Here is a 23,742-nt window from a genome sequence, read left to right as displayed (position 1 = left end):
GAAATGGTTTCAATACAAGTTTGTGACACCAGAGTACGCTGCCGAGAATGTTGTGAGGCCACCATGGGTCGACATCATATATAAGAAGCTTTATCCGAAGACAAAGGCTGAAGCCATTCAGTTGAACTTCTATCTGTGCATGGTGAGAGGGCCATTGCCTGAAAACCTTGATCCCTCAAGCCTGTTATGGTGTCAAGATGATGATCTGTTTGAGGCCAACTATTAGTTCGCCAAGGCCTCTACTGCCCAAAACAAGAAGGACTATGGGATTGAGTTCAACCCAGGTCCAGCAGTACCAAGGTACGATGGCAGTCGTGATGCTGAACCCAACCTTGTTGGCCCCTTCAATGACTTCAATGTGTATCTGGCACATTGTGCTGAGCAAAGAGCTCATGCTGAAGCTGCTCAAGAAAGAGCCCAACCAACTACTGCTCCTGATTCCCCTAAGCCATCCAAGAAGTCCCAGGCTTCAAAGTCTACATCTACACCAAAGGCTTCAAGAGTGAAACCACTGAAAATTGCACCTCCTAGAACCAGTGTGCATTCTGAAGACTTGTCTTGGACTTCTTCGAAGACAAAGAGAATTTCAAGGCAAGGCCTTACTCCAACAAGCATTCTGCCAATGAAGATGATATTATAGATCTGTCCAGTGATGAAGATCTTGCTGATGATGCCCTGGAGCTACTGATCAAGAGCGAACAGGAGGCTGAAATCTTCAAGAATCAGCCTCTGTTTGATACTGATATTCTGAACAACTTCATCAATAAATGGTTTGAAGACACCTATCTTACCATTGATGATCTGCAGCTGCCAATTGACATCAGTGTCACTTCCCAAGGCTGCATTGCCAAGGAACTTGCGATTGCTCAGAAGGTCATTGGGCAGAAAAAAATTGACCATGAGAAGGCAGTCTTCAAGAAGCACATGGCAAAGCTCAGTGTTTCTGATGTTCAGAATTTCAAATTGATGATGACTGATCTGAAGGTAGAATTTCAAAAGCATCATGATGAAGCCAAGGGATCCCGAGAGCGTATCAAGTATTATGCTAAAAAATGTGTTCAGGATCATAATGAAGCCTTGAAGAGAAAGGCACTTGGGCGCCCAGGAATTGACCCCAAGCTTGCCGCCAAGAAGAAGAAGGCAGTTGCACCCGAAGCAGAAGCTTCACAGCAAGAGGTGTTGAAGATTATCTTTCCCAAAGGCTTTGCTGGTCCCAAGCCTACTGCTCCATCAATTCCTTCCGAAAGGAAAAGGACCAAGCAAGCTGAAGCTAAAGCCAAGAAGCGCAAGCATCAAGAAGCTTCTGATGCTGCTCCCTCCCAGAAGAAGCAGAAGACAAAGTCTTCAAAGGCTTCAAGAAGGGCACAAGCACAAGGGTCCTCATCTGCTCCTCAAGAGCCGTTGCTTGTGAAGCCACTATCAATTGCCTTGCCTGCCTCCACCAACCAAGAGCGAAGACTTGTCGTGCATGAACCTGCTATCACAGAGGATCATGTCACTATTGAGATTCCAGCTGCTGACACCACCGCAGCTGAAGACATTGGTCATGAAGACAATGTTGAAAGAAATGATGACGAAGTCCTTCCTCAGCTATCTTAGAACCCAGTATCATCGCCTGCTCCCACGAGCAGTGAGCAAATAAGCATTGGTGGTCCCACGATGCCAATTGCACAAGATGAGTTCTGGAAAGAGAAACACCCCGACTCCACGCTCCATGAAGTCATTCTGCGCACTCCACCATCTCATGTCACTACTCCAGTGCTTGAGACCCCCCAAGCTGTTGGGGAACGCAGTATTTCAAAAAAATTACCTACAACCACGCAAGATCTATCTAGGAGATGCATAGCAACAAGACATGAGAGTGTGTCCATGTACCCTCGTAGACTGAAAGCGGAAGCGTTTAGTAACGCGGTTGATGTAGTCGAACGTCTTCGCGATCCAACCGATCCTAGCACCGAACGTACGGCACCTCCGTGTTCAGCACACGTTCAGCACGATGATGTCCCTTGAGCTCTTGATCCAGTTGAGGACGAGGGAGAGTTCCGTCAGCACGACGGCGTGGCGACGGTGATGATGAAGTTACCGGCGCAGGGCTTTGCCTAAGCACTACGATGATATGACCGAGGTGTGTAACTGTGGAGGGGGGCACGACACACGGCTAATAGAAGACTTTGTGTGCCTTTGGGGTGCCCCCCTCCCACGTATATAAAGGAGGGGCGAAGAGGAGGCCGGCCCAAGGGGGGCGCGCCAAGGGGGGAGTCCTACTTGGACTCCCGGTCCAAGTAGGATCCCCCCTTTTCCTTTCTTCTACCAGAGGGAGAAGGGAAGGGAGAGAGAGGGAGAAGGAAAGAGGGGGTCGGCCACCTCCCCTAGTCCAATTCAGTTTGGGCAAGGGGGGCCGCCCCTCTCACGTGGCCCTTTATCCTCTCCTCCAATAAGGCCCAATAGGCCCAATACTTCTCCCGGGGGTTCCAGTAACCTCCCAGTACTCCGGAAAAATGCCCGAACCACTCGGACCATTCCGATCTCCAAATGCAACCTTCCAATATATGAATCTTTACCTCTCGACCATTTCGAGACTCTTCATCATGTCCGTGATCTCATCCGGGACTCCGAACAAACTTCGGTCATCAAATCACATAACTCATAATATAAATCTATTGGGGAACGTAGTATTTCAAAAAAATTGCCTATGATCACGCAAGATCTATCTAGGAGAAGCATAGCAACGAGCGGGGAGAGTGTGTCCACGTACTCTCGTAGATTGAAAGCGGGAGCGTTTAGTAATGCGGTTGATGTAGTCGAACGTCTTCGCGATCCAACCGATCCAAGTACCGAACGCATGGCACCTCCACGATTTGCACACGTTCAGCTCGGTGACGTCCCTCGAACTCTTGATCCAGTTGAGGCCGAGGGAGAGTTTCGTCAGCACGGCGGCGTGGTGGCGGTGATGATAAAGTTACCGGCGCAGGGCTTCGCCTAAGCACTACGACAAAATGACCGAGGTGTGTTTCTGTGGAGGGGGGCACCGCACACGGCTAAAAGATCAACTTGTGTGTCTATCGGGTGCCCCCTCCCCCGTATATAAAGGAGGGAGGAGGAGGCCAGTCGGCCCTAGGGGGCGCGCTCAAGGAGGGGAGTCTTGCTAGGACTCCAAGTCCTAGTAGGATTCCACCAAGAGGGAGAGAGGGGGAAGGAAGGAGAGGGCGAGAGGGAGAAGGAAAAGGAGGGGCGCCGACCTCCCTTCCCTTGTCCAATTCAGACTGTAAGGGGGCGGCCTGTCCTGGCGGCCCTCCTCTCTCTCCACTAAGGCCCATGGTGGCCCATTAGTTCCCTCGGGGGTTCCGGTAACCCCTCCGGCACTCCGGTTTTACCCGAAACTATCCGGAACACTTCCGGTGTCCGAATAACATGGTTCAATATATCAATCTTTATGTCTCAACCATTTCGAGACTCTTCGTCATGTCCGCGATCTCATCCGGGACTCCGAACAACCTTCGGTTCATCAAATCACATAACTCATAATGCAAATCGTCATCGAACGTTAAGCGTTCGGACCCTACGGGTTCGAGAACTATGTAGACATGACCGAGACACATCTCCGGTCAATAACCAATAGCGGAACCTGGATGCTCATATTGGCTCCTACATATTCTACGAAGATCTTTATCGGTCGAACCGCATAACAACATACGTTGTTCCCTTTGTCATCGGTATGTTACTTGCCTGAGATTCAATCGTCGGTATCATCATACCTAGTTCAATCTCGTTACTGGCAAGTCTCTTTACTCGTTCCGTAATGCATCATCCCGCAACTAACTCATTATTCACATTGCTTGCAAGGATTATAGTGATGTGCATTACCGAGAGGTCCCAGAGATACCTCTCCGACAATCGGAGTGACAAATCCTAATCTCGATCTATGCCAACTCAACAAACACCATCGGAGACACCTGTAGAGCATCTTTATGATCACCCAGTTACGTTGTGACGTTTGATAGCACACTAAGTGTTCCTCCGGTATTCGGGAGTTGCATAATCTCATAGTCATAGGAACATGTATAAGTCATGAAGAAAGCAATAGCAACAAACTAAACGATCAGAGTGCTAAGCTAACGGATGGGTCTTATCCATCACATCATTCTCTAATGACGTGATCTCGTTCATCAAATGACAACACATGTCTATGGCTAGGAAACTTAACCATCTTTGATTAACGAGCTAGTCTAGTAGAGGCATACTAGGGACACTCTGTTTGTCTATGTATTCACACATGTACTAAGTTTCCGGTTAATACAATTCTAGCTTGAATAATAAACATTTATCATGATATAAGGAAATATAAATAACAATTTTATTATTGCCTCTAGGGCATATTTCCTTCAGTCTCCCACTTGCACTAGTCAATAATCTAGATTACATAGTAATGATTCTAACACCCATAGAGTCTTGGTGCTGATCATGTTTTACTTGTGAGAGAGGCTTAGTCAACAGGTCTGCAACATTCAGATCCGTATGTATCTTGCAAATCTCTATGTCTCCCTCCTTGACTTGATCGTGGATGGAATTGAAGCGCTCTTGATGTGCTTGGTTCTCTTATGAAATCTGGATTCCTTTGCCAAGGCAATTGCACCAGTATTGTCACAGAAGATTTTCATTGGACCCAATGCACTAGGTATGACACCTAGATCGAATATGAACTCCTTCATCCAGACTCCTTCATTTGCTGCTTCCGAAGCAGCTATGTACTCCGCTTCACACGTAGATCCTACCACGACGCTCTGTTTAGAACTGCACCAACAGACAGCTCCACCATTCAATATAAATACGTATCCGGTTTGTGACTTAGAGTCATCCGGATCAGTGTCAAAGCTTGCATCGATGTAACCATTTACGACGAGCTCTTTGTCACCTCCATAAATGAGAAACATATCCTTAGTCCTTTTCAGGTTTTCATTTGCTGCTTCCAGTGATCCACTCCTGGATTACTTTGGTACCTCCCTGCTAAACTAATAGCAAGGCACACATCAGGTATGGTAGACAACATTGCATACATGATAGAACCTATGGCTGAAGCATAGGGAATGACTTTCATTTCCTCTCTATCTTCTGCAGTGGTCGGGCATTGAGTCTGACTCAACTTCACACCTTGTAACACAGGCAAGAACCCTTTCTTTGCTTGATCCATTTTGAACTTCTTCAAAACTTTATCAAGGTATGTGCTTTATGAAAGTCCAATTAAGCGTCTTGATCTATCTCTATAGGTCTTGATGCCCAATATATAAGCAGCTTCACCGAGGTCTTTCATTGAAAAATTCTTATTCAAGTATCCTTTTATGCTATCCAGAAATTCAGTATCATTTCCGATCAACAATATCTCATCCACATATAATATCAGAAATGCTACAGAGCTCCCACTCACTTTCTTGTAAATACAGGCTTCTCCAAAAGTCTGTATAAAACCATATGCTTTGATCACACCATCAAAACGTTTATTTCAACTCCGAGAGGCTTGCACCAGTCCATAAATGGATCGCTGGAGCTTGCACACTTTGTTAGCACCCTTTGGATGGACAAAACCTTCTAGTTGCATCATATACAACCCTTCTTTAAGATATCCATTAAGGAATGCAATTTTGACATCCATTTGCCAAATTCCATAATCATAAAATGCGGCAATTGCTAACATGATTTGGGCGGACTTAAGCATCGCTACGGGTGAGAATGTCTCATCGTAGTCAACTCCTTGAACTTGTCGAAAACCTTTCGCAACAAGTCAAGCTTTGTAGACAGTAACATTACCGTCAGTGTCAGTCTTCTTCCTGAAGATCCATTTATTCTCTATGGCTTGGCGATCATCGGGCAAGTCAACCAAAGTCCACACTTTGTTCTCATACATGGATCCCATCTTAGATTTCATGGCCTTAAGCCATTTCGCGGAATCTGGGCTCATCATCGCTTCCTCATAGTTCGTAGGTTCGTCATGGTCAAGTAACATGACTTCCAGAACAGGATTACCGTACCACTCTGGTGCGGATCTTACTCTGGTTGACCTACGAGGTTCGGTAGTAACTTGATCAGAAGTTTCATGATCATCATCATTAGCTTCCTCACTAATTGGTGTAGGAATCACTGGAACTGATTTCTGTGATGAACTACTTTCCAATAAGGGAGCAGGTACAATTACCTCATCAAGTTCTACTTTCCTCCCACTCACTTCTTTCGAGAGAAACTCCTTCTCTAGAAAAGATCCATTCTTAGCAACGAATATGTTGCCTTTGGATCTGTGATAGAAGGTGTACCCAAAAGTCTCCTTTGGGTATCCTATGAAGACATATTTCTCCGATTTGGGTTCGAGCTTATCAGGTTGAAGCTTTTTCACATAACCATCACAGCCCCAAACTTTAAGAAACGACAATTTGGGTTTCTTGCCAAACCATAGTTCATATGGTGTCGTCTCAACGGATTTAGATGGTGCCCTATTTAACGTGAATGCAACCGTCTCTAAAGCATAACCCCAAAACGATAGCGGTAAATCAGTAAGAGACATCATAGATCGCACCATATCTAATAAAGTGCGGTTACGACGTTCAGACACACCATTACACTGTGGTGTTCCGGGTGGCGTGAGTTGCGAAACTATTCTACATTGTTTCAAATGAAGACCAAACTCGTAACTCAAATATTCACCTCTACGATCAGATCGTAGAAACTTTATTTTCTTGTTATGATGATTTTTCACTTCACTATGAAATTCTTTGAACTTTTCAAATGTTTCAGACTTATGTTTCATCAAGTAGATATACCCATATCTGCTCAAATCATCTGTGAAGGTCAAAAAATAACGATACCCGCCGCGAGCATCAACACTCATCGGACCGCATACATCAGTATGTATTATTTCCAACAAGTCTATTGCTCGCTCCATTGTTCCGAAGAACGGAGTCTTAGTCATCTTGCCCATGAGGCATGGTTCGCAAGCATCAAGTGATTCCAAAAGACCATCAGCATGGAGTTTCTTCATGCGCTTTACACCAATATGACCCAAATGGCACTGCCACAAACAAGTTGCACTATCATTATTAAACTTATATCTTTTGGCTTCAATATTATGAATATGTGTATCTACTATCGAGATTCAATAAAAATAGACCACTCATCAAGGGTGCATGACCATAAAAGATATTACTCATATAAAGATAACAACCATTATTCTCTGATTTAAATGAATAACCTTCTCGCATCAAACAAGATCCAGATATAATGTTCATGCTTAACGCTCGCACCAAATAACAATTATTCTCGTCTAAAACTAATCCCGAAGGTAGATGTAGAGGTAGCCTGCTGACTGCGATCAAATCGACTTTGGAACCATTTCCCAGGCGCATCGTCACCTCGTCCTTAGCCAATCTTCGCTTAATTTGTAGCCCCTGTTTCGAGTTGCAAATATGAGCAACAGAACCAGTATCAAATACCCAGGCGCTACTACGAGCATTAATAAGGTACACATCAATAACATGTATATCAAATATACCTTTCACTTTGCCATCCTTCTTATCTGCCAAATACTTGGGGCAGTTCCGCTTCCAGTGACCAGTCCCTTTGCAGTAGAAGCACTCAATCTCAGGCTTAGGTCCAGACTTGGGCTTCTTCCCTTGAGCAGCAACTTGCTTGCCATTCTTCTTGAAGTTCCCCTTCGTCCCTTTGCCCTTTTTCTTGAAACTAGTGGTCTTGTTAACCATCAACACTTGATGCTCCTTCTTGATTTCTACCTCCGCAGCCTTTAGCATCGCGAAGAGCTCGGGAATTGTCTTATCCATCACTTGCATATTATAGTTCATCACGAAGCTTTTGTAGCTTGGTGGCAGTGATTGAAGAACTCTGTCAATGACACTATCAACCGGAAGATTAACTCCCAGTTGAGTCAAGTGATTGTGGTACCTAGACATTCTGAGTATATGCTCACTGACAGAACTATTCTCCTCCATTTTGCAGCTGTAGAACTTATTTGAGACTTCATATCTCTCAATTCGGGCATTTCCTTGAAATATTAACTTTAACTCTTGGAACATCTCATATGCTCCATGAGGTTCAAAACGTCGTTGAAGTCCCGGTTCTAAGCCGTAAAGCATGGCACACTGAACTATCGAGTAGTCATCAGCTTTGCTCTGTCAGGCGTTCACAACGTGTGGCGTTGCTCCTGCAACGGGTCTTGCACCTAGCGGTGCTTCCAGGACGTAATTCTTCTATGCAATAATGAGGATAATCCTCAAGTTACGGACCCAGTCCGTGTAGTTGCTACCATCATCTTTCAACTTAGCTTTCTCTAGGAACGCATTAAAATTCAACGGAACGGTAGCACGGGCCATTTATCTACAACAACATAGACATGCAAAATACTATCAGGTACTAAGTTCATGATAAATTAAAGTTCAATTAATCTTATTACTTAAGAACTCCCAATTAGAAAGACATCCCTCTAATCATCTAAGTGATCACGTGATCCATATCAACTAAACCATGTCCGATCATCACGTGAAATGGAGTAGTTTTCAATATTGATAATATCTACTATATGATTCACGCTCGACCTTTCGGTCTCAGTGTTCCGAGGCCATATCTGCATATGCTAGGCTCGTCAAGTTTAACCCGAGTATTCTGCGTGTGCAAAACTGGCTTGCACTCATTGTATGTGAACGTAGAGCTTATCACACACGATCATCACGTGGTGTCTCGGCACGACGAACTGTAGCAACGGTGCATACTTAGGGAGAACACTTATACCTTGAAATTTAGTGAGAGATCATCTTATAATGCTACCACCGTACTAAGCAAAATAAGATGCATAAAGGATAAACATCACATGCAATCAATATAAGTGATATGATATGGCCACAATCATCTTGTGCCTTTGTTCTCCATCTCCAAAGCACCGTCATGATCACCATCGTCACCGGCTTGACACCTTGATCTCCATCGAAGCATCGTTGTTGTCTCACCAACTATTACTTCTATGACTATCGCTACCGCTTAGTGATAAAGTAAAGCAATTACATGGCGATTGCATTTCATACAATAAAGCGACAACCATATGGCTCCTGCCAGTTGCCGATAACTGTTACAAAACATGATCATCTCATACAACAATTTATATATCATCACGTCTTGACCATATCACATCACAGCAAGCCCTGCAAAAACAAGTTAGACGTCCTCTACTTTGTTGTTGCAAGTTTTACGTGGCTGCTACAGGCTTCTAGCAAGAACCATTCTTACCTACGCATCAAAATTAAAACGATTTTCGTCAAGTGTGTTGTTTTAACCTTCAACAAGGACCGGGCATAGTGACACTCGATTCAACTAAAGTTGGAGAAACAGACATCCACTAGCCACCTGAGTGCGAAGCACGGCAGTAGAACCAGTCTCATGAACGCAGTCATGTAATGTCGGTCTGGGCCGCTTCATCCAACAATACCGCCAAATCAAAGTATGACATGCTGGTAAGCAGTATGACTATTATCGCCCACAACTCTTTGTGTTCTACTCGTGCATATAACATCTACATATAGACCCGGATGCCACTGTTGGGGAACTTAGTATTTCAAAAAAATTGCCTACGATCACGCAAGATCTATCTAGGAGAACTGTAGCAATGAGCGGGGAGAGTGTGTCCACGTACCCTCGTAGACCAAAAGCGGAAGCGTTTAGTAACGTGGTTGATGTAGACGAATGTCTTCGCGATCCAACTGATCCAAGTACTGAACGCGGCACCTCTGCAATCTGCACACGTGCAGCTCGGTGACGTCCCTCAAACTATTGATCCAGTTGAGGCCGAGGGAGAGTTTTGTCAGCACAACGGCGTGGTGACGGTGACGATGAAGTTACCGGCGCAGGGCTTCGCCTAAGCACTACGACGATATGACCGAGGTGTGTTTCTGTGGAGGGGGCACCGCACACGGCTAAAAGATCAACTTGTGTGTCTATGGGGTGCCCCCCTCCCCCGTATATAAAGGAGGGGAGGAGGAGGCCGGCCGGCCCTAGGGGGCGCACTCAAGGAGGGGAGTCCTACTAGGACTCGAAGTCCTAGTAGGATTCCACCAAGAGGGAGAGAGGGGGAAGGAAGGAGAGGGCGAGAGGGAGAATGAAAAGGGGGGCACCGCCCCCCTTCCCTTGTCCAATTCGGACTGCAAGGGGGCGTGCAGCCTGCCCTGGCTGCCCTCCTCTCTCTCCACTAAGGCCCATGGTGGCCCATTAGTTCCCCCGGGGGTTCCAGTAACCCCTCCGGCACTCCGGTTTTACCCGAAACTATCTGGAACACTTCCGGTGTCTGAATAACATGGTCCAATATATCAATCTTTATGTGTCGGCCATTTCGAGACTCTTCGTCATGTTCGTGATCTCATCTGGGACTCCAAACAACCTTCGGTTCATCAAATCACATAACTCATAATACAAATCGTCATTGAACGCTAAGCGTGCGGACCCTACGGGTTCGAGAACGATGTAGACATGACCGAGACACATCTCCGGTCAATAACCAATAGCGGAACCTGGATGCTCAGATTGCCTCCTACATATTGTACGAAGATCTTTATCGGTCAAACCGCATAACAACATACGTTGTTCCCTTTGTCATCGGTATGTTACTTGCCCGAGATTCGATCGTCGGTATCATCATACCTAGTTCAATCTCGTTACCGGCAAGTCTCTTTACTCGTTCCATCATGCATCATCCCACAACTACCTCATTAGTCACATTGCTTGCAAGGCTTATAGTGATGTGCATTACCGAGAGGGCCCAGAGATACCTCTCCGACAATCGAAGTGACAAATCCTAATCTCTATCTATGCCAAGTCAAGAAACACCATCGGAGACACCTGTAGAGCATCTTTATAATCACCCAGTTACGTTGTGAAGTTTGATAGCACACTAAGTGTTCCTCCGGTATTCGGAAGTTGCATAATCTCATAGTCATAGGAACATGTATAAGTCATGAAGAAAGCAATAGCAATAAACTAAACGATCATAGTGCTAAGCTAACAGATGGGTCTTGTCCATCACATCATTCTCTAATGATGTGATCCCGTTCATCAAATGACAACACATGTCTATGGCTAGGAAAATTAACCATCTTTGATTAACGAGCTAGTCTAGTAGAGGCATACTAGGGACACTCTGTTTGTCTATGCATTCGCACATGTACAAAGTTTACGGTTAATACAATTCTAGCATGAATAATAAACATTTATCATGATACAAGGAAATATAAATAACAATTTTATTATTGCCTCTAAGGCATATTTCCTTCAAAATCGTCATCGAACGTTAAGCGTGCGGACCCTACAGGTTCGAGAACTATGTAGACATGACCGATACACATCTCCGGTCAATGACCAACGGCGGAACATGGATGCTCATATTGGCTCCTACATATTCTACGAAGATCTTTATCGGTCAAACCGCATAATAACATACGTTGTTTCCTTTGTCATCGGTATGTTACTTGCCCGAGATTCGACCGTCGGTATCCTCATACCTAGTTCAATCTCGTTACCGGCAAGTCTCTTTACTCGTTCCGTAATGCATCATCCCATAACTAACTCATTAGTCACATTGCTTGCGAGGCTTATGGTGATGTGCATTACCGAGAGGGCCCAGAGATACCTCTCCGATACACGGAGTGACAAATCCTAATCTCGATCTATGCCAACTCATCAAACACCATCGGAGACACCTGTAGAGCATCTTTATAATCACCCTGTTTTGTTGTGAAGTTTGATAGCACAGAAGGTGTTCCTCCGGTATTCGGGAGTTGCATAATCTCATAGTCAGAGGAACATGTATAAGTCATGATGAAAGCAATAGCAATAAAACTAAACGATCATAATGCTAAGCTAACGGATGGGTCTTGTCCATCACATCATTCTCTAATGATGTGATCCCGTTCATCAAATGACAACACATGTCTATGGTTAGGAAACTTAACCATCTTTGATTAACGAGCTAGTCAGGTAGAGGCATACTAGGGACACTCTGTTTGTCTATGTATTCACACATGTACTAAGTTTCGGGTTAATACACTTCTAGCATGAATAATAAACATTTATCATGATATAAGGAAATATAAATAACAAATTTATTATTGCCTCTAGGGCATATTTCCTTCAGTCTTCCACTTGCACTAGAGTCAATAATCTAGATTACATAGTAATGATTCTAACACCCATGGATTCTTGGTGTTGATCATGTTTTTCTCGTGAGAGAGGCTTAGTCAATGGGTCTGCAACATTCAGATCCGTATGTATTTTGCAAATCTCTATGTCTCCCTCCTTGACTTGATCGTCGATGGAGTTGAAGCATCTCTTGATGGGTTTGCTTCTCTTGTGAAAACTGGATTGCTTTGCCAAGGCAATTGCTCCAGTATTGTCACAAAAGATTTTCATTGGACCCGATGCACTAGGTATAACACCTAGATCGGATATGAACTCCTTCATCCAGACTCCTTCATTTTCCCATTAAATCGTTTGTGATAGCGTTGCCATGGCACACGATATTAATAATTTTATCGTTTGCGTTATTGAATGCATCACACACGGTGCGTAGAAGAAACTATGTGGCAAAGGTTGCCCATCACACACACTTTTTATGTGGTAAACGTTTGCGCAAGGTGGCCTAACGCAAACAGTTTTCAAGAGAAAGTCGTGTGTGCAGTGGAGATTGATCGCACACGTAGTGGATCCTAGAAACGTTTCTGATCTCCACGTATATCGCGGACGTTTAGCTTTTGCAAACCGTGTGTAGTGTAATCCCTAATTTAAAAATCACATGTTTAGAATTTGAAAGTAGGCAATCACTTATTTCATATCCAACCATGTTTATTACAAATATAGGTTCAACCACGAATCCATAATTTGATGCACAGGTACATATACTAAAGAACTACACAAGCACCAAGTAAAGAATGATGAACCACAGTTGTACTAAAGACTGTAAAGAGAGAGGCGAAAGACATTCTGGTTGCTGGAGAAGGTGAAGCGGAATGCCCATATTGTGCCCTCCTCCATGCGTAATGCGCGCACGACTCTTGGGCAACCCCTTGTGATGGCTGCCCGTCCATCCTTCACTATCTTCATTAGGACTTCTCGATGCTCATTGTAGTCTGGATGAAATACTTTAACCTTCATTGTGTGTCCATCAATCATGTACTTTGTGAGGTAATCTTGAGTGAACTGCTTCAGGAACCACTGGGAACGAAAAAGATTCAGACATTGTTGTCTAACAACTCATTATGGGCAGTAAAGAGAGAAAGCTGCAGAGTTTGTAGTTACCATCCTACAGCTCACTGTTGTGTTGGATAGAGCATATACAAATAATTTGCTTGCCACCATTCGTATCTTTTTGCTAATAATCCTTATCAGTTTCCTCACTTGATGCTTGTTCATCAATATCTCATTGCCCCATACGCAAAAAGGGTCGATGCGTGGATCCTTGCCAAGGACATATGTACCTACAAGCAACGAGTCAATATTAGAAGCTAACTAGTGTCCAGGTCTGGGTCTATATGCACTACATTATGGAACGACGGGGGAGTACAAGCCAAGGGATGAAGCTAACCTCGGTGCAAAATGGTGGCCACTCCCGTTGTTGTCCTGCATAAGTAGTGGAAAAGCATGATAAGTACAGCAATCTTAACATCAAAAAAATATAGCAAAGGTAAACAACATCATCTCCAAATGATAGCTTGAATGTGTTGGTTTCAGCATGTTGTTAAAGCAGATATAAAATGGAAGGCAATGTTACCGACAGCAGGCTTAACAGCCATCAAATATTGCAATTCAAACTGGTATTGTTGAAAATGAATAGAACGTAGGTAATGCTTAAACATCACACTGGATAAATGTGTAAAACTGAAATAAAGGGCATGTGTTAACTACACCAGGAATAACTGGAACCAAATATAGCCGTTCAAACTGGTATTGATGTAGTCGAGCGGCACAGTTCCGACTTGCACATAATGAACAACACATTGTGAATGACTGAAATAAACAAGGCAGAATGACCAGTGTAACAACCAAATATAGCCATTGAAAACTGGATAGTCTCACTGCAACCAACCTAACAAGAAAATACAGATAAACATGGCATATGCTTGAAAACTGGACAAAAGCTCACTGCAACCAACCTAACAAACAGATAAAGATAAACAAGGCATCTGCTTGATAATTGGACAAATGCTAAAATTAAGCAACCTAACAACCAAATATAGATAAACAAGGCATCTGCTTGATAACTGGACAAATGCTAAAAAAGAAACCTAACAACCAAATACAGATAAACAAGGCATCTGCTTGATAACTGGACAAATACTCACTGCAACCAAACTAAGAACCAAATACAGATAAACAAGGCATCTGCTCGATAACTGAAAAATGCTCACTCCGACCAACCTAACAACCAAATACAGATAAACAAGGTGTCTACTCACTACAAACAACCAAATATAGCCATTCGTGAAACTAAAGTGGACAATTCATACTTAAACATCACATAGACCTATTGAACAATACATTTTTGCATAACTGAAATAATTAAACATGGCACAGTTAAAGCACCGCACGGCAAATGCTACTACAACAAAGGGTATGGGTTGGCAAGCTAGAAAAGGTAAGATTTGCTGATAGAATGTTGCCTCACATTTCATGGACGGGATCCTTCCAGTTGGAAGAGCATAGACCCATGGTGCGCTCTTCGATGTCACAGATGGGTTGTTTCACCTTGGAAGAACCTTCGTGGGTGCCCTCCTCATGGTCGTGGTCGATGAGATCTGACTTGGCAATTGAGGATCCCAAGCCACCGTCGTAGAACATGTCCTTCAGAAGTGACAAAATGGGCTCGATGGCGTATAAAGCTCGCAAATCCTTGACCGCTTGACGGAGGAGATCAGCGGCAGGGACGTCGAAGAGATCGACGGCGGTTGAACCAAAGGGGTTGGGGATGGACCACTTAACCTGTGACATGGCCCGCGTGAAGCCGTCGGTGTGGACGAGCTTGATGTCGTAGCCAACTCTCCCGAGATACAGTAATACGCTAGCCTGCTGATATGAAGCCTTCGGCATGGCAACATAGTCAACGTCTTTGCCGGCTTCCGTGGCGACGTGTTGCTCCAGGATTGATAGGTCGGGGCGAACGGCGGCCACCTCGCCAACGTCCCCCGGAGAGGCCATGATAAACCTCTTCTTGGCCGAACGCTCGTCGGGCTCCCCGGGATACGTGGTCGAGCTTAGGCTGCGACATTCTGGAACAGGGGATGTGGATCTAGCGGGGAGGGACACCGCAGGCCTCATCTAAAAACTTAGGGGAGTGGGGCGACGGTATGGGAATCGTTGGGTAACCTGAACTTTATTATCTAAGCTAGGAGGAACGGGCAGACCGGCAGGGTTGGCAGTGGCGCCCGCGGCGGCCACGAGCTAGGGTTCGAGGGGGAGGGGGCGGGTGGGGGACTGTGGAGGGGGGTGGTGTTTGAGGATACGCCGCGACTACTGAAATTTTTAGTAATGGTGGGTGGAGAGGGTGGTGGACGAGGGAGGGCGACGGTTCAAATGCCTCGGCTACTGCAATTTTACTATAAGGTCGGTGCTGGAGGAGTGTGGGCGACGGTTGAAGTACGGAGGCTACTAAAATTTGGGTAAAGGAATTGATGCGGGGCAGGAGTGCCCAAGATCGCGCACGGTCCAATAACAATATGCGTGTATGATAATAAGGAAAAGTGGCGTGGATCCGCCGATTTTTGCAACGCTCAAGGCGGGTAGTTTGTTTTTTATATTTCTAGCTAGCTGGTCTATCGCACATGGTTCGTCCTAATTTCTAAATGAACTTACCCGCCTTTAGCTTGCACAGGTGGTGGTTTTACAGCACACTTGCATCACACACGGTTAAGCCAGTACCTCCACCCTTTGCTCGCGCTTGCGCGGTCGTGGTGATTTCAGCGCACTTGCGCGGTCGTGGTGATTTCAGTGCACTTGCATCACACACGGTTGAGCCAGTACCTCCACCTTAATTTGCTCGCGCTTGCACGGTCATGGTGATTTCAGCGCACTTGCATCGCACACGGTTGAGCCAGTACCTCCACCCTTTGCTCGCGCTTGCGCGGTCGTGGTGATTTCAGCGCACTGGCATCACACACGGTTGAGCCAGTACCTCCACCTTAATTTGCTCGCGCTTGCGCGGTCGTGGTGATTCACATTGCACTTGTATCGCACACGATTAAGATATTATACCATGTGTCCGTTGAGGGTCATCAGAGTCTTTGCAGCAAAAAATAACGTTAGATAGGGTCAAAAGATAGCCACACCAGCATGTGGGCCAAATATATATGAGTGAAAAGGGTGGTCTGTGATGTTCAAAATTCCAATGCACAACTTTGACCCCGCGGGCCCACGGTTGGGCGCGTCGTTGAAGATCGATGAGAGGGGCCAGAAGTCAAGAACCACATGGAAGTGGCCAAATATATGTACGAATATTGGGGATGTTTAAAACTTTAAATACACAATGCATAACTTTGGTGGCACCTGCCTCGCAAACCCGAAAGCATCCTAACAACCACCTAGCTAGGATATATATAATCACATAATGTCGTACCTAGCTAGGATGCTTGGCCCACCACCTCCCACTTCGTGTCAGCGAGGCGGATGCGCGTAATGATCGATACTTTGGTCATACATGCATGCCGCCATGACCTACCATAAGACGGATCAATGAATCTTTCGTTTGGTCAAATGACAATTGTTGTTGTTGATAAACCGCTTGGGCCAATAGATTGAACCATCATAAAAATCGCACGAGAGGGACCACAAAACCAGCACCTCTTGCATGCGGCCCAAAATGATGTACGTTGGGAAGGGGTGATGTGTGTTTTCAATATAGAATAATGTACAATTTGGATGTGGTGCCTACCTCTCGATACATACAAGAACCATGAAGGCAAGGTAGTTAAGGACGAGATACGTACGCAGGGTTTAATGTAGGTCGAACCCAGCAATCCAAGCATCTGGGAGGGAATCCTGACAAGGCATGAGCTCGAGCTTTGGTTGACCGACATTTGACGGTGACCGGCCCTAACACGAACTAGGAGGAATCCATTCATGGCCAACACACATACCCCTCATTATCGGTCAAAGGATGATATATATACACTCGGGGAGCCCACAGATATCCGTGTTGTCACAAAAAAACCACACAAGAGGGAGACGTGGTCGATCAGAAGACCCCATATACACTGCATGCGGCCCAAAAATATGTATGGGTACGATGGTGTATGATGTGTTTAAATCCCAAATGCACAACTTCGATGGACCACGCCAACTACATTACAAACCGAACACCGTACCCGACTGCAAGCCTGGTTCAATACCTATGATGTCAGTTTCCCAACTTCGAGGCGGCGGCGGCGGGGGGGCAGGAGGGTCATCTCACGCATGCGCTCAAACTTTATTTTCTCTAGCATGGGACACATCTATATATATCTATACATACCTATATAGTGTGCGAATACTTTGAAAGTTGCTCGTTGGATGAAGCCAATCCGACGGTACAGAGATGGCAAATCCAAGCACTACTGGCCGTTGGATATCATCTACATTCCACCAGATTCTGCCACATGTACAATCTAGAAGACCCCATGGTTGAACTTAAGCATAATGCACAACCCTCAAATTACAAGCACTTCTCCTTTGTTCTCTAGAATCTTTCATATCTTAATTGCCCAAACCTTTTTTTCAAAATGAATTGTCACTTCTTGTTTTTACCTTTACAATGCACAATTCCATGAATCTTAAAATAGTTTTTTTATAAAACTAATTGATTTTGGATGAGATGAACTATAAGAATTAAACGAACATCTACATCATGCATATCTGGGAGAAGAGGCAGGAAACCGATGAGAGGAGTGGCGAGAAATGGTAGCCTGTTTTGAATGAAAACCTAGTAGAGAAGGAAGTGTGAGCTACACGACGCATGCGCACAGTGCTTACCCATGTACTGCATGTGCTGTCGAAAGGGCTAGGGTTGCCGTTCGATTTGGGAGCATCCAACGGTGCACACGTACGATCCGTGGGCTTTGGGTTCTGGCCATTCAGAACGCACGACTCAGATCGCGTGCGCAGCGGGGGTGGGAATATCATACGGAAACCAACATTCGGTGGGAACCGGTGAAAACCACGAGAAAAAGATGTTTTGAAGTTTCAAAAAAATGCGGGATGTTAAGAGGATGATGTTTTATTGCCACACAAAATTTCAAGTTGAAACACATTACGAGATGTGAGCTATGAAAAAGACAAAATCAGTGTTGAATAGTGCCGAATAGTAATGTCACTATTCAGGGCGGAATTTGTCTTTTTCATAGCTCACATCTCGTAATGTTTTTCAACTTGAAATTTTGTGTCGCAATAAAACATCACGTTCTTAACATCCCACATTTTTTTCAGATTTTTATGAAACTTTAAAATATGGTTTGCACGAAGTTTTCATTGAATATCGGCTTTCGTGAGTGAACCGTGTGCTATTTGAAAACATTTCGTGAGAAGAATCTCGGTTTTTAAATCCCCGTAAATCCAAAACTAAGCTGAAAATCGTGAAACCTGCCATGGTGTCACGACATCGCACTTATATGTCGAGGAATTTTTTTCGTCCATTGTGGCGCAAGTTTTATTACAAGCCTCTTACAAACCGGAGCTTCTCTCAAAGAAGCCTCGTGGTTCCGATAGGGAAACGTGTCCCCCTTGTGGGCGAAACGTAATCACTGCCTCTTTTCGCCTTGTATTTTCTTCGACGGGCAACATGGAACGACATGATATCCGTGCTGAAATTTAAACTTATTCAGGGTTCGTTTGGCCTTTTTATACACTAATTGAGTTTCCTAGGCATTTAATGTCCATAATTCAAATCTGAACTACAAATACATGCTCCAGTTCACCAAAATGGATAAAAAATTATACATGTGTCCTTGGGTGCATGTTTAGGTCCCATGCCAGGAATGGGAACAAATTACAACCGTACCAGTGTCATGGCTCGTCTTCAAACATTTCGAATCTCGGTTTTTAAGTCCCCATAAATCCAAAACTCACCAGAAAGTCATCAAAGGTGGCATGGTGTCACGTCATGGCACATATATGTCATGGTAAAAACATTGTCCAATTTGGGCCAAGCTTTACTACAAACCTCTTACAAAAACTGGAGCTTCTCTCAAAGAAGCCTTGTGGTTCTGATAGGGAAACATGTTCCCCCTGTGGGCGAAACATAATCACTGCCTCTTTTTGCCTTGTATTTTCTTCCATGGGCAACATGGAACGACAAGATATCCATGCTGAAATTTAAACTTATTCAGGGTTCGTTTGGCCTTTTTATACACTAATTGAGTTTCCTAGGCATTTAATGTCCATAATTCAAATCTGAACTACAAATACATGCTCCAGTTCGCCAAAATGGCTAGAAAAATTATACATGTGTCCTTGGGTGCATGTTTAGGTCTCATGCCAGGAATGGGAACGAATTACAACCGTACCGGTGTCCTGGCTCGTCCTCAAACATTTCGAATCTCGGTTTTTAAGTCCCCATAAATCCTAAACTCACCAGAAAGTCATCAAAGGTGGCATGGTGTCACGTCATGGCACATATATGTCGTGGTAAAAACATTGCCAATTTGTGCCAAGCTTTATTACAAACCTCTTACAAACCGGAGCCTGTCGCAAGAACCCTCGTGGTTTCGATAGGGAAACGTGTCCCCTTGTGGGCCAAACGATAATCACTCCCTCTTCTAGCCTCGTATTTTCTTCCACACGCGACACGGAACAACTGGAGATTCGCGCTGAACTTTGAAATTATTCAGGGTTCGTTTGACCTTTTTTATTCATTAATTGAGTTTTCTAGGCATTTAATGTCCATCATTCAAATCCGAACTACAAATACATGCTCCAATGCACCAAAATGGCTAGAAAAAATGTACATGTTTCCTTGGGGTGCATGTTTAGGTCCCATGGAACGAATGGGAACGAATTCAACCGCCTCGCCGTCCTGGCTTGGCCACAAACATTGCGAATCTCGGTTTTTAAATGTCTGTAAATCCAAAACTCACCAGGAAATCATGAAACTTGGCATGGTGTCACTACATGGTACATATAATTGTCCAATTTGGGCGAAGCTATATTACAAGCCTTTTACAAACCAGAGCCTATCGCAACCCTCGTGGTTCCGGTAGGGAAATATGCCCCTCTTGTGGGCGAAACGATAATCGCTGCCTCTTCTCGCCTTGAACTTTGTTTTCTACAGGCAACATAGAATAACAGGAGTGTCGGGCTAAAATTTGAAACTGTTCAGGGTTCGTTTGGCCATTGTATATATATTACTAATTACTAAGTTTTTTATGCATTTAATGTAGTCCATAATTCAAATTTGAACTACAACCACATGCTCCAGTGAAGCAAAATGGGTGGGAAATCGTACATGTGTCATTGGGTGCATGTTTAGGTCTCGTTTAAGGAATGAGAATGAATTACAAACTTGTCGTCGTCCTGAAACAATGAGAATCTCGGATTTTAAATCCCAGTAAATCAAAAAGTCACTCAAAAAACATGAAACTTGGCATGGTTTCATGACATGGCACATATATGTCGTGGTAAAAAATCGTCTAGTTTGAGAAGAGGCGCACACATTAGTAGCCAACGAAGTCCTTTTTGAAACAAAAAGCTGACACGTTAATTTCGCAAACGGTTGTATTGTATTTACCGTGTGGCGTGCGTGCAGCTATTTGATTAGACAGGACGAGCGCGAGAAGTCCGCCGTGCAGGCTCGATGGGACGCATGCATCCTGTCCACCTGGCAGGCTCGATGGGACACGTGCGAGCAGCAAGGCCGCCCATGCTCACCAGGAAGCGAGCTCTTTGACCTCCATGCACCAGCCGCTGCCCGCCTCGCTCACAACTTCTCCATTAATGGGTTAATTAAATCACCTGGACGGAGGGTGTTTGCTTGTGATCCCATGGCAGCATTTGATTTGTTCGTGTTTTCAACTCGTATTCCGCCCTAGTTTAAATTGCCACATAGGGCAACGGATAATACGACCACAAATAAAATGGCAACGGATAATACGACGACAAATTTACAATGGCGCAGATAATAATTGTCTTACATATTCTGGATAATTTAAAATGCCACATGCGGCAAAGCCCGGAAGACACGGGGGCAAGAGAAGAAGGAAATTGCAGACAACGATCTGGGTCGCTACTGACTATACTCATCGATGGATCGCCGGGCGGCGAAATCCTCCAGCTCCTTCTTCAATTCCTCATGACTTTGCTTGAAAGCAGCCACGGATTCCTCCACCTCCTGCTCGTGCTCGATCCGGAGCTTCCTCAAGCCACCCATCAGTTCCTCAACGACCGCTTTCAGCGTCATCTCCGAGGCACTGCTCTGCTCATGCAGCATCTTCCAGCTGGCGGCCTCCTCCTCCTTCTCCACGACCAACTTGAGGAGCTTCGCATTGTCACCCATGAGTTGCTCGACGAGGCTGGTCGCCTTGTCACCGAGGCATCGCTGATCTTGAGCAGCTTCATCAAGCCGTCGACCAGCTCCTGCTGCGTAGTGACGCCAGCGATAATGTCGTCGTCGCCGGCGAAAGACTTCAGGAACGCCGGCTCGTCGCGATGGCCGATGTCGCGAATGCGCTTGTGAGAGCCCTCGCGTGCCCATGAGAGCTTGTTCGAGGGCTCCGCGGCGTGCCGGGACATCTCTGCTACGGCTGCAGCTTCGCAGCGTGACCTCTCTAGTGCTTCCGCGGCCTTGGTCTTTGCTTCCTAGTTATATGTCCACCCTAAACTCCTCCTACCGGTCATGGCGGAACGACTTGACAGAAAAAACCAGTTTTTTGGGTGACGAGGAGAGGAACTGTGAAGTAATTTTCGAGTGGGTGGTTTTTATAGCCCGGTGCTAAGTGTGAACACATATTAGTTTGATAGTTGTGAACATATTTGCAATTACTTATTGCGTTGTAATCAGCCATGTGACGAGAAACAAGGTAAAAATTTATTGATGGCAGAAGGTTGACCACGTGGTGGCTCGCCGTTGAGGCGGCCGTGGCGCGCTCCGCCTGGCGTCCCTGCGCGCTCTGCTCGCCGTTGAGGCAAAGTTACAATGGCAACTGTTAATAATTCTTAATAATTGTCTTACATATTCAGGATAATAAAAATGCCAAATGCGGCAAGGCCGAGAACACTCACGACCTACATATGCATACAATTATAATAAAATATAAGCTAAAAGGCTGAGCTGGCGGCCTTCCGACGATGGTCTTCTCGGACTCCATGATCAACATAGCACCCTTGCGGTCGTTCACTCCAAGTGTCCCGACCCGCCTCCGCCTATGGAGCTGCTAGCGCTGGGAGGCTCTTGGGGCTGCTATGCCTCTTCTAGAAGAGCTTGACAGCGTGCAATCGGGCGCATGACAACTCCGCGAAACCGCTCCATTTCCATGTCTCTGTCCTGGTAGCAAATTTCGTCGATCACCTGCATCCTCAAGATATCACGTTGGTGATGTTCTACTTCGTCGGGGACGTCAACTCCGCCAAGGGTGCGCTCGAGCCTGGCCACCACATCATCGGGATCGAGGTTAACACGGCCGCCGCCGGCAATGATGAAGCCGTAGGCCGCCTTTGTCTTGACTGAATCGCAGAGGTCCTCTGCCCATTCCTTGCGGGGCATCAGGCTCTCGATGAGCACTGGTGACGACAGCTCTTCGGGTGGCTCGTCGATCATGCCGCCGAGCAGCTCTGGATCTTTTGCATGGTGGATGGCAAACTGCTCATCACACCTCCTCTACAATATGTCGATTGTGCTCCCAAGGACTGTGACGCCAATATCGCTGCCGATAGGCCATGGTGCCTACACCGGCTGATGAAGCTCTTGCTCCCCGACCTGCTCCGGCTCGTTCTCCTCGCCGAAGATGTAACATAGGTAGGCGTCGACGTCGAAGCTTTGGTCGTTGCCTGGCATGCTTCGAATAACTAATGGTAGATGGGTGAGGACTAGATCTTCGCAGAGTGTCGCGGCGGTGCGTTGCCGCCTGGGTTATATGCAGCAAACCGTTAGCTGGTGGCGGGAAACCGGTGAGGGATGTTGGGGAACGCAGTAATTTCAAAAAAATTCCTACGCACACACAAGATCCTTCTAGGTGATGCATAGCAACGAGAGGGGAGAGTGTTGTCCACGTACCCTCGTAGACCGAAAGCGGAAGCGTTATGACAACGCGGTTGATGTAGTCGTACGTCTTCACGATCCGACCGATCCTAGTACCGAAAGTACGGCACCTCCGCAATCTGCACACGTTTAGCTCGGTGACGTCCCACGAACTCTAGATCCAGCTGAGGTCAAGGGAGATTTTCGTCAGCACGACAGCATGACGACGGTGATGATGAAGTTACCGACGTAGGGCTTCGCCTAAGCACTACAACGATATGACCGAGGTGGAAATCTGTGGAGGGGGGCACCGCACATGGCTCAACAATCAACTTGTGTGTCTATGGGGTGCCCCCTTCCCCCGTATATAAAGGAGTGGAGGGGGAGGGCGGACCCTCTCATGGTGTGCTCGAGGGGGGAGTCCTACTCCTGGTGGGAGTCGGATTCCCCCTTCCCTAGCTGGAGTAGGAGAAGAAGGAAGGAGGAGAGAGGGAGAAGGAAAGGGGGGCCGGCCCCCC

The 23,742-nt window shown here is 45.7% G+C and overlaps 1 pseudogene; it reads right to left on the bottom strand.

Annotated features, from left to right (window-relative positions):
* Nucleotides 1–1,879: 1,879 nt before the first annotated feature.
* LOC123158462 (uncharacterized) lies at nt 1,880–20,311 on the bottom strand (annotated as a pseudogene).
* Nucleotides 20,312–23,742: the final 3,431 nt, after the last annotated feature.

The sequence above is a fragment of the Triticum aestivum genome, chromosome 1D (assembly GCF_018294505.1).
Source record: "Triticum aestivum cultivar Chinese Spring chromosome 1D, IWGSC CS RefSeq v2.1, whole genome shotgun sequence".
Classification (NCBI taxonomy): domain Eukaryota; kingdom Viridiplantae; phylum Streptophyta; class Magnoliopsida; order Poales; family Poaceae; genus Triticum; species Triticum aestivum.
This window is presented reverse-complemented; position numbering and strand designations above follow the sequence as displayed.